Source organism: Molothrus aeneus, unplaced genomic scaffold, assembly GCF_037042795.1.
Source record: "Molothrus aeneus isolate 106 unplaced genomic scaffold, BPBGC_Maene_1.0 scaffold_30, whole genome shotgun sequence".
In the NCBI taxonomy this organism is placed as follows: Eukaryota; Metazoa; Chordata; class Aves; order Passeriformes; family Icteridae; genus Molothrus; species Molothrus aeneus.
In genome coordinates this window covers 1679443-1688967 of record NW_027098964.1, presented here as the reverse complement: position 1 = coordinate 1688967, position 9525 = coordinate 1679443, and the positions used below count along the sequence as shown (strand labels likewise).

Sequence of the window (9525 nt, the reverse complement as noted above, 5' to 3'; positions counted from 1 at the left end):
CTCGATAATTGATTTTCTCCATTGTTTCTCTCTAATTTTCTCCATAATTTCCATCATCTCCACTTTTCTGCAAGGAGAATTCAGAGAAGTGTTGGTTCGGGGGTTGGGAGAAGCTTTTACCGTTTTGAGGGTGAGAAAAGAAAGAGAGAAAACACACAACCCCCCTTTTTTTAGCAAATTCAACCCAAAATTTATTTGTTTAGGTCATGTTTTGAGACACACAGCAGCTTAGAGAGCTCCCTGGTGGTCTAGTGGTTAGGATTCGGCGCTCTCACCGCCGCGGCCCGGGTTCGATTCCCGGTCAGGGAATGGCGTTTTACTTTAGCTAAAAAAAGTTCATTTTTTTGGAAAAATTTACTCATATTTAAATAATCTCCTAACCCCCCAAAACACCCTTTTTCTCCTCTTTTTTGTGCTTCGCCCCCTTCCTCCTGCCCTGGCGCCTTCTGTTACGGAGCAATGAATAAATAAATAATAAAACAATAATGCTAATTGAACTGTTTGTTCGTGACGTTTATACGAAAAGCGTTTACCAGCTGTGCTAAAATAATTGCAGTTGAATACTGAAATTAATTAATGGCCATCATTGAGGGGTGAATTGTTTTTTTTCTTTTTCATTAGGATTATTTACGGGGAGTAATTTCAAAAATTTTAAAAATTGCAACAATATGGAAAAGGGGGAAAAGATTGAAAAACGAACGATCATTTGATAAACGGAATAATAATTTGAGAAAAGGGGATGAATACTTTTAAAAAGAGGAATAATAATTGGAAAAGGAATAGTAATTTTAGAGAGGAAAAATAACTTTTAGAAGGAGCTTAGTGCTTTGAAAATGGGAATAATGATTTAAAAAGGTAAGTAACAATTTAAAAAACGGAAATAATAATTTATGAAGGAATAATAATTTGAGAAAGGGAAAGCATAGCAGGAAAAAAAAGGTATTTTTTAAAAATAACTTTTAAAAATCCAGCGCTGTCAGGAGTGGGATTTGAACCCACGCCTCCATGAGGAGACCAGAATTCCCGAGGGAAGGGGAGTCCTTGAGTCTGGCGCCTTAGACCACTCGGCCATCCTGACGGCACAGATTTTGGGCGAAACAGAGCAAATCGGATATTTAATTTTTTTTTTTTTTTTTTTTTGGGGGGGGGCCGTTCGATTTTACTTTTTTTTTTTGGTCTGGTGCTTTGTGTAGGTTTTTAAAATACTAATAAAAGTTAATTATTAAAAACAGAATTACAGTGGTTGTTAAAAGTAAAAAAAATAATTTAACAAGGAATAGTAGTTGAGGGGGAAAGATTTCAAAATGGAATAATGCTTCCTAAAAGGAACAATCATTCTCACAGAATAAAAATAGGAAAATCCGGCATAATATTAATAATTTTAAAAGGAACGATGATGACAACTATTCTTTCTATTATTATTATTAGAATTATATTAATATTATATATATATTTATATATTTATATATAAATATATTTATAGTACATTATTATATTATATTATATTATATTATATTATATTATATTATATTATATTATATTATATTATACTATACTATACTATATTATATTATATTTTAAAAGGAAAAATAATTTACAAAGCGAAAAGGATTTAATAAGGAAATAATTTCAAAAAGGAGGAATGACTTGAAGAAGAATGAAATAATAATACCTGAAATTATAACTTTAAAAAAATTGTAATTTAAAAAAATTAGGGAATGGTAAGGGAAGAATAACAATTTTTAAAATAACAATAATTTAGAAAAATTACTAATTTTAAAACTACAATAAATAAAGAAAGAATAAGATCAGATTTAGGTGATGAGGGGAGAAAATAAGAAAAGAAGCAGCGCCCAACGTGGGGCTCGAACCCACGACCCTGAGATTAAGAGTCTCATGCTCTACCGACTGAGCTAGCCGGGCCATGTGTTTTTCTGCTTTTCTTTTATTTACCAATTATAAAATTCACCCTTTTTCCCCTGAATCCCTCGGCAGCCGGGTGGGTCCTTTTGGGGTGAAAAAGGCTGAAAAAATGCCTCTCCCTCCCGGCAATTCTTGGGCTTTCTGCCAATTCCCCCTGGGCGATCCAAACCCGTCTCTAGAAACTTCCGGGCTGGGTCAAATCCCCGCGGCCTCTGGGGGCGGCGGAGATTCTGCCTGGAAATTCTGTCGGATTCTGCGGGAAAAGTGCTCGGTTTTTGGTTTTTTAGGGTTTTTTTTGGGGGTGGTTAGGTTCTTTTTGGGGGTGACTTTTTTTTTTGTTTTTTCCGGTTTTTTTTTTAAATTTTGTTTGGGTTTTTTGTTTGTTATGGGGGTTTTTGTTTGTTTGTTTTTTGGGGGGTTGTTTTGGGGTTTTTTTTGTTATTTTTGGGATTTTGATTGGGGTTTGTGGTGGTTTCTTTGGGGGGAGGGTTGCGTTTCTTTTGGGATTTATTTTGGCGGGGTTTTGGGGGGTTTTTGTTGAGATTTTTTTGGACTTTGGGTTTTTTTGTTTGTTTTTGGGTTTTTTGGGGGGAAATTTTTTTTTCCTTCTGTTTTTTTAGGGGGGAGATTTTCTTTGGATTTTTTTAGGGTGTTTTTTTGTTGCTTTTAGGAGGGTTTTTTTAGTTTTTTAGAGATTTTTGTTGCTTTTGGATTTCATTTTGTTGTTTTTTTTTTTTTTTTTTACTTTTGAGGCTGGTAGGTTCAGAGGTGTGTGCAGGGCGTGTTTCTGTAGTGTAGTGGTTATCACGTTCGCCTCACACGCGAAAGGTCCCCGGTTCGAAACCGGGCAGAAACAGTACCCAAACTATATTTTAAAAAAAATTTTTGTGTCTCAACGTTCTTTCAGATTCCTTCACGGCTATGACGGCAGAAGGAAAAAAAAAAAAAAGACGTGTATTTAGAGGGCGAAAGTGTTTAATTTTTACTCCCTTACTGGAGTTCTGGTAAAAATCCGTGTTTATAACTCTGAACTGGTTTATTTTAGTTTATATATTTATATATTATATTATTTATATATTTTATATTATTTTTAATTCTATGTTTATATTATTTTTCTATTTTATTTATATATAAACTTTATATTTATATAAATATGTAGATGATATATAAATTTATAATATTTAAAACTTTTATTTATAAAAATATAAAGCTTCTACATAAAGAAAAGTTTTAAACTTTAAATATAAAAGTTTATTTATTCATACATAAATATTTTCCCTGCGGACAAACCGATATCTCCATAATTTCACTCCCAGGAAAATATGGGAATATAATTGCCCCAGGAATAGCTGAAATGCCTTTAAATTCGTTGGATTTGGAGTGGCCGCTCCCTTTCCAAAGTGACAAAATCGGCTGGAATCGAGGAATTCATTTTGATTTTTAAGGAAAATTTCGATTCCGAGTTCCCTGGCCGGGAATCGAACCCGGGCCGCAGCGGTGAAAGCGCCGAATCCTGACCACTAGACCACCAGGGAGCTGATTTAGCTCCAAATTTTACCATTCACGGCGATTTTTTTACACCCAACAAAACGCCCCGAATCCGCTCTTCCCCCTCAGCCTCAGAATCCCTCGCTCCTGGTCTGGAAAGAATCAAACCCAGGAAAAACAATGGAGAACTCGAAATTCATTTTAAATTCATTCAAATTTAATTTAAAATGAACTAAATTTAATTTTAAATTAATTCAATTTAATCTTTAAATCCCCCCCCCCCAAATAATAATTCAAGAAAATAAGAGAATCAATCAAAACCAAGAAAACAATAACAATGATAAAATATACTAAATTAAAATAGCAAAATTAATTTAAGCAATAGGATTTATCTTAAAATTGTCCTACCTCGGGGTTCAGTGGTGAGGATCCGTCACTTTCACTGCCGTGGCCCTGATTCCTGATCAGGAAAAAAAATTCTAAATTCTTAAAAGAAAAAAATCATAATTTTTAACCTCAGGCTGCCCCAAATGTCCGTGATTTCACGTGAAATCTCCCTGCTTCAGAATCCGACAAAATCCACCGGTTTTGGCACAACTTTGTGGGGCGTTTTGGTTCTTTTTGCAATTTATTTAGGCCCTTCACAAACGCAGCTGGGATTAAAAGGGGTAAAGGAATTAAAATGGTAAGAAAAATGAACGAAAAGCGACAAGGGAATGAATTAAAAGTGATAAAGGAATCCAAAGCCACGAGGGGAGATTTTCTCCCAGGATTTGGAAACTTTCAGGAACAACCCGAGGGAATTCGAGGGCTCGGAGTTGTACAAAAAAGGCAAAAAAACTGGAGCGCAGCGTTTCTGTAGTGTAGTGGTTATCACGTTCGCCTCACACGCGAAAGGTCCCCGGTTCGAAACCGGGCAGAAACAGCGCTTGTTTTGGTGGTATTTTTTTGTTTTGTTTCGTTTTGGTTTTGTGGGTTTTGTTATTTTTATTTTTATTTTTATTTTTATTATTTCCTAAAATATTATATTTTAAATATTATTTTTATTTTATTTTATTTTATTTTATTTTATTTTATTTTATTTTATTTTATTTTATTTTATTACTTCTTATTACTTCTTATTTTATTTTATTTTACTCTATTCCATTCTATTCCATTCTATTCTATTCTATTCTATTCTATTCTATTCTATTCCATTCTATTCTATATTTTTTTTTAATTTTTATTTTTTTCCTCCTTAATTTTCCGGCTTCATAGGATCGGGGTCGTTTTGTGGGGCGCACAAATTATAAACCCCAATTCCGAGCGATTCCGCTCGGGTTCGGCCAACCGGAGTAAAGAAACTTTGGCCTCGACATTTCTGCATTTTGGGGGCGTCTGAAATGGTTTTAATTCCGCAATTCCTTCTCTGGTGACCCAAATCTGGGCGTTTTGGGGGGCTTTTGGTGGCGCGCAGCCTCGGGAGGGAGATCCGGGTGGGTTTTGGGGGAAAAAACCTGGGAGCAAAGAAGGAAAAAAAGGGACAATGGATGTAGAAAAATGCCAGTAAAAGGAAAAATAGATTTTTCTTATTGTTAATTCCCAGGGATTTTTTCCCTGAAGCATTTTGCCGTCAGGTTTCTGTAGTGTAGTGGTTATCACGTTCGCCTAACACGCGAAAGGTCCTTGGTGCGAAACCAGGCAGAAACAGCTCAGTTTTGGTGAAATTAATTCCCTTTTCCACCCCCTCGCCACCTGGGGTTAATTTTGGGGTGATTTTGGGACTTTTTAGAGCTGCTTTGTGGGCTGGCAGCTGTGCTCCCCACTTCCTGTGCACGCCTCATTTCTCGCGTCTGCTTCCCAGAGGGGAAATTAATTAAAAAATCAAATTATTAATGGCACTGGTAGGGATAATTCCCATTTCCATCTACTAAAGAAATCAAATTATCAATGGCACAGGTAGGGATAATTCCCATTTTGTCCATCCCCGGCAAAGGTGGAGAGGAGGAGAGGAAATTTGAACTTTTAAAATGTTCAAATCCAGAAAATCTTCAGTGTTGCATCCACAGGGGCGAACTCGATGTGCTGGAAAACCAAGCGCCCTTCTCCACAGAAATTTTGGGACAAAATTCATTAAAAAATTGGACAGGCTCCATAAAAAAACAAACAAACAAAAACACACAAAAAACCCCCCAAAAACCCAAACAAAAAACCCCCCAAAACACAAACAAAATCAAAACAAAACCCAAAAAAACAAAAAACAACAACAAAACCCCCAAAAATATAAAAAACAAAAGCAAAAAAACCCCAAAAACCCCTCAAAACCCCACCAAAAAACCCCAAAAAAACCACTTCAAAAAACCAAACCAAACCAAACCAAAACCCCCCCAAAAAACAAACAAAAAAACCCCACAAAAAAACCAATTAAAAGAAACCCAACAAAACAAAAAACAAAAAACAAAAAATCCCAACCCCCCCCCAAAAAACCACAACCCCCACCCCCCCAAAACCCCAAAACCGCCCCAAAAAAAGGAATTGTGTGGAGGGGGAGAGGAGGAGGAAGAGGAGGAGGAGGCGCTGCAGTCACGCGTTCCTGCTCCTGCATGGAGCTGTTTGCTCTCGGGACGTGACCTGGAATTGCGGCCAAAAATCCCAAATTGTGTCCAGCGCGTTCCCTCCCGCTTTTGTCGCAGCTTTTGGCTCCGAATTTCCCATTATTCCGGAAAATTCGGGCTTTTTTCCTGATAGAATTCACCCCCTTCCCCCTCCTCTGGTTTTATTCCCATTTCTCTGTCCGGATCCAGGCTGATTTTTTTTCCGTGTGCTGGAATTTGAAGGGAAAAATTGGGGGAAAAAAATCAGCAAAATGGAGGTCAAAAATCCTTGTGAAACCCAAGAATTGGCCGATCCCTTCATCCACAGCTCCTTCAGATTTCTGGAGCTGCTGGAATGCCCCAAATCTGCTTTTTTCATGGATTCTAGGGTGTTTTCCCCCTGTGTGGAAAGCACGGGGGTGAGTCCAAAATTGGGAAAATTGGGAAAACTGCGCAGTTCTGGTTTAGTTCGGGACGGGGCGTCCCAAATGGGGGTAAAAAGGGATTTTTTGGGGAGATTTCTGCGCTCCCAGGTGCCTGAGAAGCCGCTGGGGGGAAGCCAGGGATGGTTTGGGTTAAATCGGGGGGATTTTAGCGCTCGGAGGGTGAGAAAAAAAGGGGGAAAAACGTGCAGAAGCCCTTTTTTCAGGGAATTGAACCCTAAATCTCTTATTTTGCTCCTATTTTGGAGGCTAAAACTTGCAACGCAGTTCCCTGGTGGTCTAGTGGTTAGGATTCGGCGCTCTCACCGCCGCGGCCCGGGTTCGATTCCCGGTCAGGGAAGAACTTATTTTATCCAAAAAAATTTTTGTTTTGTTTGGTTTTGTTTTGTTTTTTCAATATCTTTCCAGGATTTAACATCTCCTAACCCCCAAATTATCCCTCTTCTCCTCTTTTTGTGCCTCTCCCTTTCCCGCCAGACGTCCCCTTCCACCTGCCCCAGGTTCATCTTTTATTGAGCAGTAAAAAAAAAAAATTAAAAAATACTTTAAAAAAAAATATATATATATAAAAGAAAGAAAAAGGGAAATAAATTGAAAAGGGCAACGATAATGTGTAAAAGTGAGCAGCAATTTGGAAGAGGGAATTATAATTTGAGAAAAAAAGGGAGGGATAACTTTTGAAAAGGGGAATAATAATTGAGGAAGGAATAATAATAATTTCAGAAGGGGGAAAAAAAGTTTTTAATAGGGATCAAAGGCTTTGGATTTTATGATTAAAATAATAAATATATGTATATATGTATATTTTTTTTTAAATAAAAATGAAAGGTTTTAGCATCAGCGGAAGCAGCAGCACGAGGGGCCGCGTCCTCTGCCCAGATTCCCGAAAAATTTGGAATTTTTAATTTTGGATTTGGATTCTAGGAAGCCGCAGCCGCCCACGGCTTCCAGGAGCCCGGCTAGCTCAGTCGGTAGAGCATGAGACTCTTAATCTCAGGGTCGTGGGTTCGAGCCCCACGTTGGGCGCTGCTTCTTTTCTTTTTCCCAGTTATGTACCAAAAAATTATACTTTTTACCCTTTATTTACTGTAATTTTTCAAACTTTAATTGCTTTCCTTAACAATTTTTGGTGATTAAATTTTTATTCTTATTTAATTATTTATTTTTAAATTTTTTTTTACTGTTCTTCTTATTATTATTAATTATATAGTATTTTTTTTTTAACGGAGGGCTTGGACTGGTACCAGGAATTTCATGTTCGGGAAGGGAGGGGTTTTGCTCTAGAAAGGAGGGTTTGGGACCCAGAAATGTCGGGATTTGAGCCCCAAAAAGGAGGGTTTGGGACCCAGAAATGTCGGGATTTGAGCCCCAAAAAGGAGGGTTTGGGACCCAGAAATGTCGGGATTTGAGCCCCAAAAAGGAGGGTTTGGGACTCAGAAATGTCGGGATTTGAGCCCAAAACGCAGGATTTGGACCGACACCAGGAATTTCACGCCCGGGCAGCTGCAGAAACCCCGGGACGGGCCCGGCCCCAAAGGCTTCGGGAACAGCCCGGAGCAGCGAGACAGGGCATTAATCACTGGCTAATTACCCCTGCCGCTAATTAAGACCCCGCAGGGCATCCCGGGGCGCTCCGGCTCCATCCCCGTCCCCCAAATCCGCGCGGGATTTGCGGTTGGGTTCCCAAATTTTGGGGTTTTTTTGGGACAGAGGGGGGACAAAGGGAGCGGGGGCGGTGTCCGGGGTTTGTCCGGGTGTTTGTCCAGGTGTCTGTCCGGGTGTTTGTCCAGCTGTTCCCCGCATTGTTCCGCGGTTTCGGGGTCGTTCAGGCCCCGAGGGCAGCGCGGGGATAAAGGGGGCGCGGGGCGGCGGCGCCGGGAGCCGCGGGGAGCGCACGGCCGGGTGAGGCACCGCATTTTGGGGGGGTTTCGGGGGCTTTTGGGGTTCTCCTTGCGCGCTCCGTGTCCGTCGGCATCATCCCAGCATCTCCTCGAACTCGCGGAGAAACAGGGATTTTTATTTTTGTGACCAATTTTTTAAAAAATATATAAAAGGTGTTATATATATATATATTTTAGTATGCTTTTATATAGCTAAAATATATACTTTTAAAATAATGGATTAAATTAAAATTAATTTTATGACTAATAAATATATAAAATATACATTTTAGAATATATATAATAAATATATTTTATATAATAAATATATTTAAAATATATATTTAAAATATATATTTAATATATATATATTTAAAATATAAAATACGTTATATATATATGCTTTTATTTTACTATGCTTTTATACATCTAAAATATATTTTTTAAAATAATGTATAAATAATAATACATAAATAGATGAACAAATGTATTATATGGTGTCTAATTTATGTATCAATCCATATAAAATATATAAATACACCGTCTAGTATAATAAGTAAATAAATAGATAAAAGATATTTCAGCACATAAATAGATATTTATTATTTTCATATAGTTTCATATTCTTTACTTTTATGTTTCTTATACTCAATTTAATATTTTTGAAACAGAAACCGGTTTAATTTTTAAATAATGTACAGAAATCAAATGAAACTTTTACTTTTAGTAAGAAAGTAGTGAAAACCAATATACTCGAGAGCCCGGCTAGCTCAGTCGGTAGAGCATGAGACTCTTAATCTCAGGGTCGTGGGTTCGAGCCCCACGTTGGGCGGTAGTTGTTGTTTTATCACTTGAATCTGATCTTTTTCCCTTTTTCTTTACCCAAATCCGCCTGGTTCGGGTTCAGCTGCAGCGCTGTCTCAGCGCTGCTGGCAATAAAGCGCTTTTTTTCCTCATTAAATAATTTTATTCCCCGCAACCAAAACCACTAAAATCTCCAGAATTCCCCACACTTCCATTTTTTGGGTTATCTCAGGAGACAAACCAAGCTTCTCTCTGCTCGTTCTGCCCCAAAAGGCACAAAACAAAAGAAGTGCGAGGGTTTTGCTTTTTTGCCCCGTCACCCTATCCCAGGGCTGAGCACTGAGGGAATTCATCCCAGAGGTGAATTCGTGAATTCCTGATCCCTTTTCATCCCAAAGCTGAATTCCTGATCCC

The 9525-nt window shown here is 38.0% G+C and overlaps 10 non-coding genes across 10 annotated transcripts; 7 read left to right on the top strand and 3 right to left on the bottom strand.

Moving 5' to 3' along the window:
* The first annotated feature begins 237 nt into the window (after positions 1–237).
* On the top strand, positions 238–309 carry TRNAE-CUC (transfer RNA glutamic acid (anticodon CUC)). The gene has a single exon. It is a non-coding gene; the product is annotated as a tRNA-Glu (tRNA).
* Positions 310–974: 665 nt separating this feature from the next.
* Positions 975–1078, bottom strand: TRNAL-CAA (transfer RNA leucine (anticodon CAA)). Its single transcript has 2 exons — positions 1041–1078; positions 975–1020 (listed from the first exon to the last, which is right to left on the bottom strand). It is a non-coding gene; the product is annotated as a tRNA-Leu (tRNA).
* A 772-nt stretch (positions 1079–1850) lies between these two features.
* Positions 1851–1923, bottom strand: TRNAK-CUU (transfer RNA lysine (anticodon CUU)). Its single transcript has one exon. It is a non-coding gene; the product is annotated as a tRNA-Lys (tRNA).
* A 783-nt stretch (positions 1924–2706) lies between these two features.
* On the top strand, positions 2707–2779 carry TRNAV-CAC (transfer RNA valine (anticodon CAC)). Its single transcript has one exon. It is a non-coding gene; the product is annotated as a tRNA-Val (tRNA).
* Positions 2780–3386: 607 nt separating this feature from the next.
* TRNAE-UUC (transfer RNA glutamic acid (anticodon UUC)) lies at positions 3387–3458 on the bottom strand. The gene has a single exon. It is a non-coding gene; the product is annotated as a tRNA-Glu (tRNA).
* An 805-nt stretch (positions 3459–4263) lies between these two features.
* TRNAV-CAC (transfer RNA valine (anticodon CAC)) lies at positions 4264–4336 on the top strand. The gene has a single exon. It is a non-coding gene; the product is annotated as a tRNA-Val (tRNA).
* Positions 4337–5027: 691 nt separating this feature from the next.
* Positions 5028–5100, top strand: TRNAV-AAC (transfer RNA valine (anticodon AAC)). Its single transcript has one exon. It is a non-coding gene; the product is annotated as a tRNA-Val (tRNA).
* A 1595-nt stretch (positions 5101–6695) lies between these two features.
* On the top strand, positions 6696–6767 carry TRNAE-CUC (transfer RNA glutamic acid (anticodon CUC)). Its single transcript has one exon. It is a non-coding gene; the product is annotated as a tRNA-Glu (tRNA).
* Positions 6768–7380: 613 nt separating this feature from the next.
* TRNAK-CUU (transfer RNA lysine (anticodon CUU)) lies at positions 7381–7453 on the top strand. Its single transcript has one exon. It is a non-coding gene; the product is annotated as a tRNA-Lys (tRNA).
* Positions 7454–9066: 1613 nt separating this feature from the next.
* On the top strand, positions 9067–9139 carry TRNAK-CUU (transfer RNA lysine (anticodon CUU)). Its single transcript has one exon. It is a non-coding gene; the product is annotated as a tRNA-Lys (tRNA).
* The last annotated feature ends 386 nt before the right edge of the window (positions 9140–9525 follow it).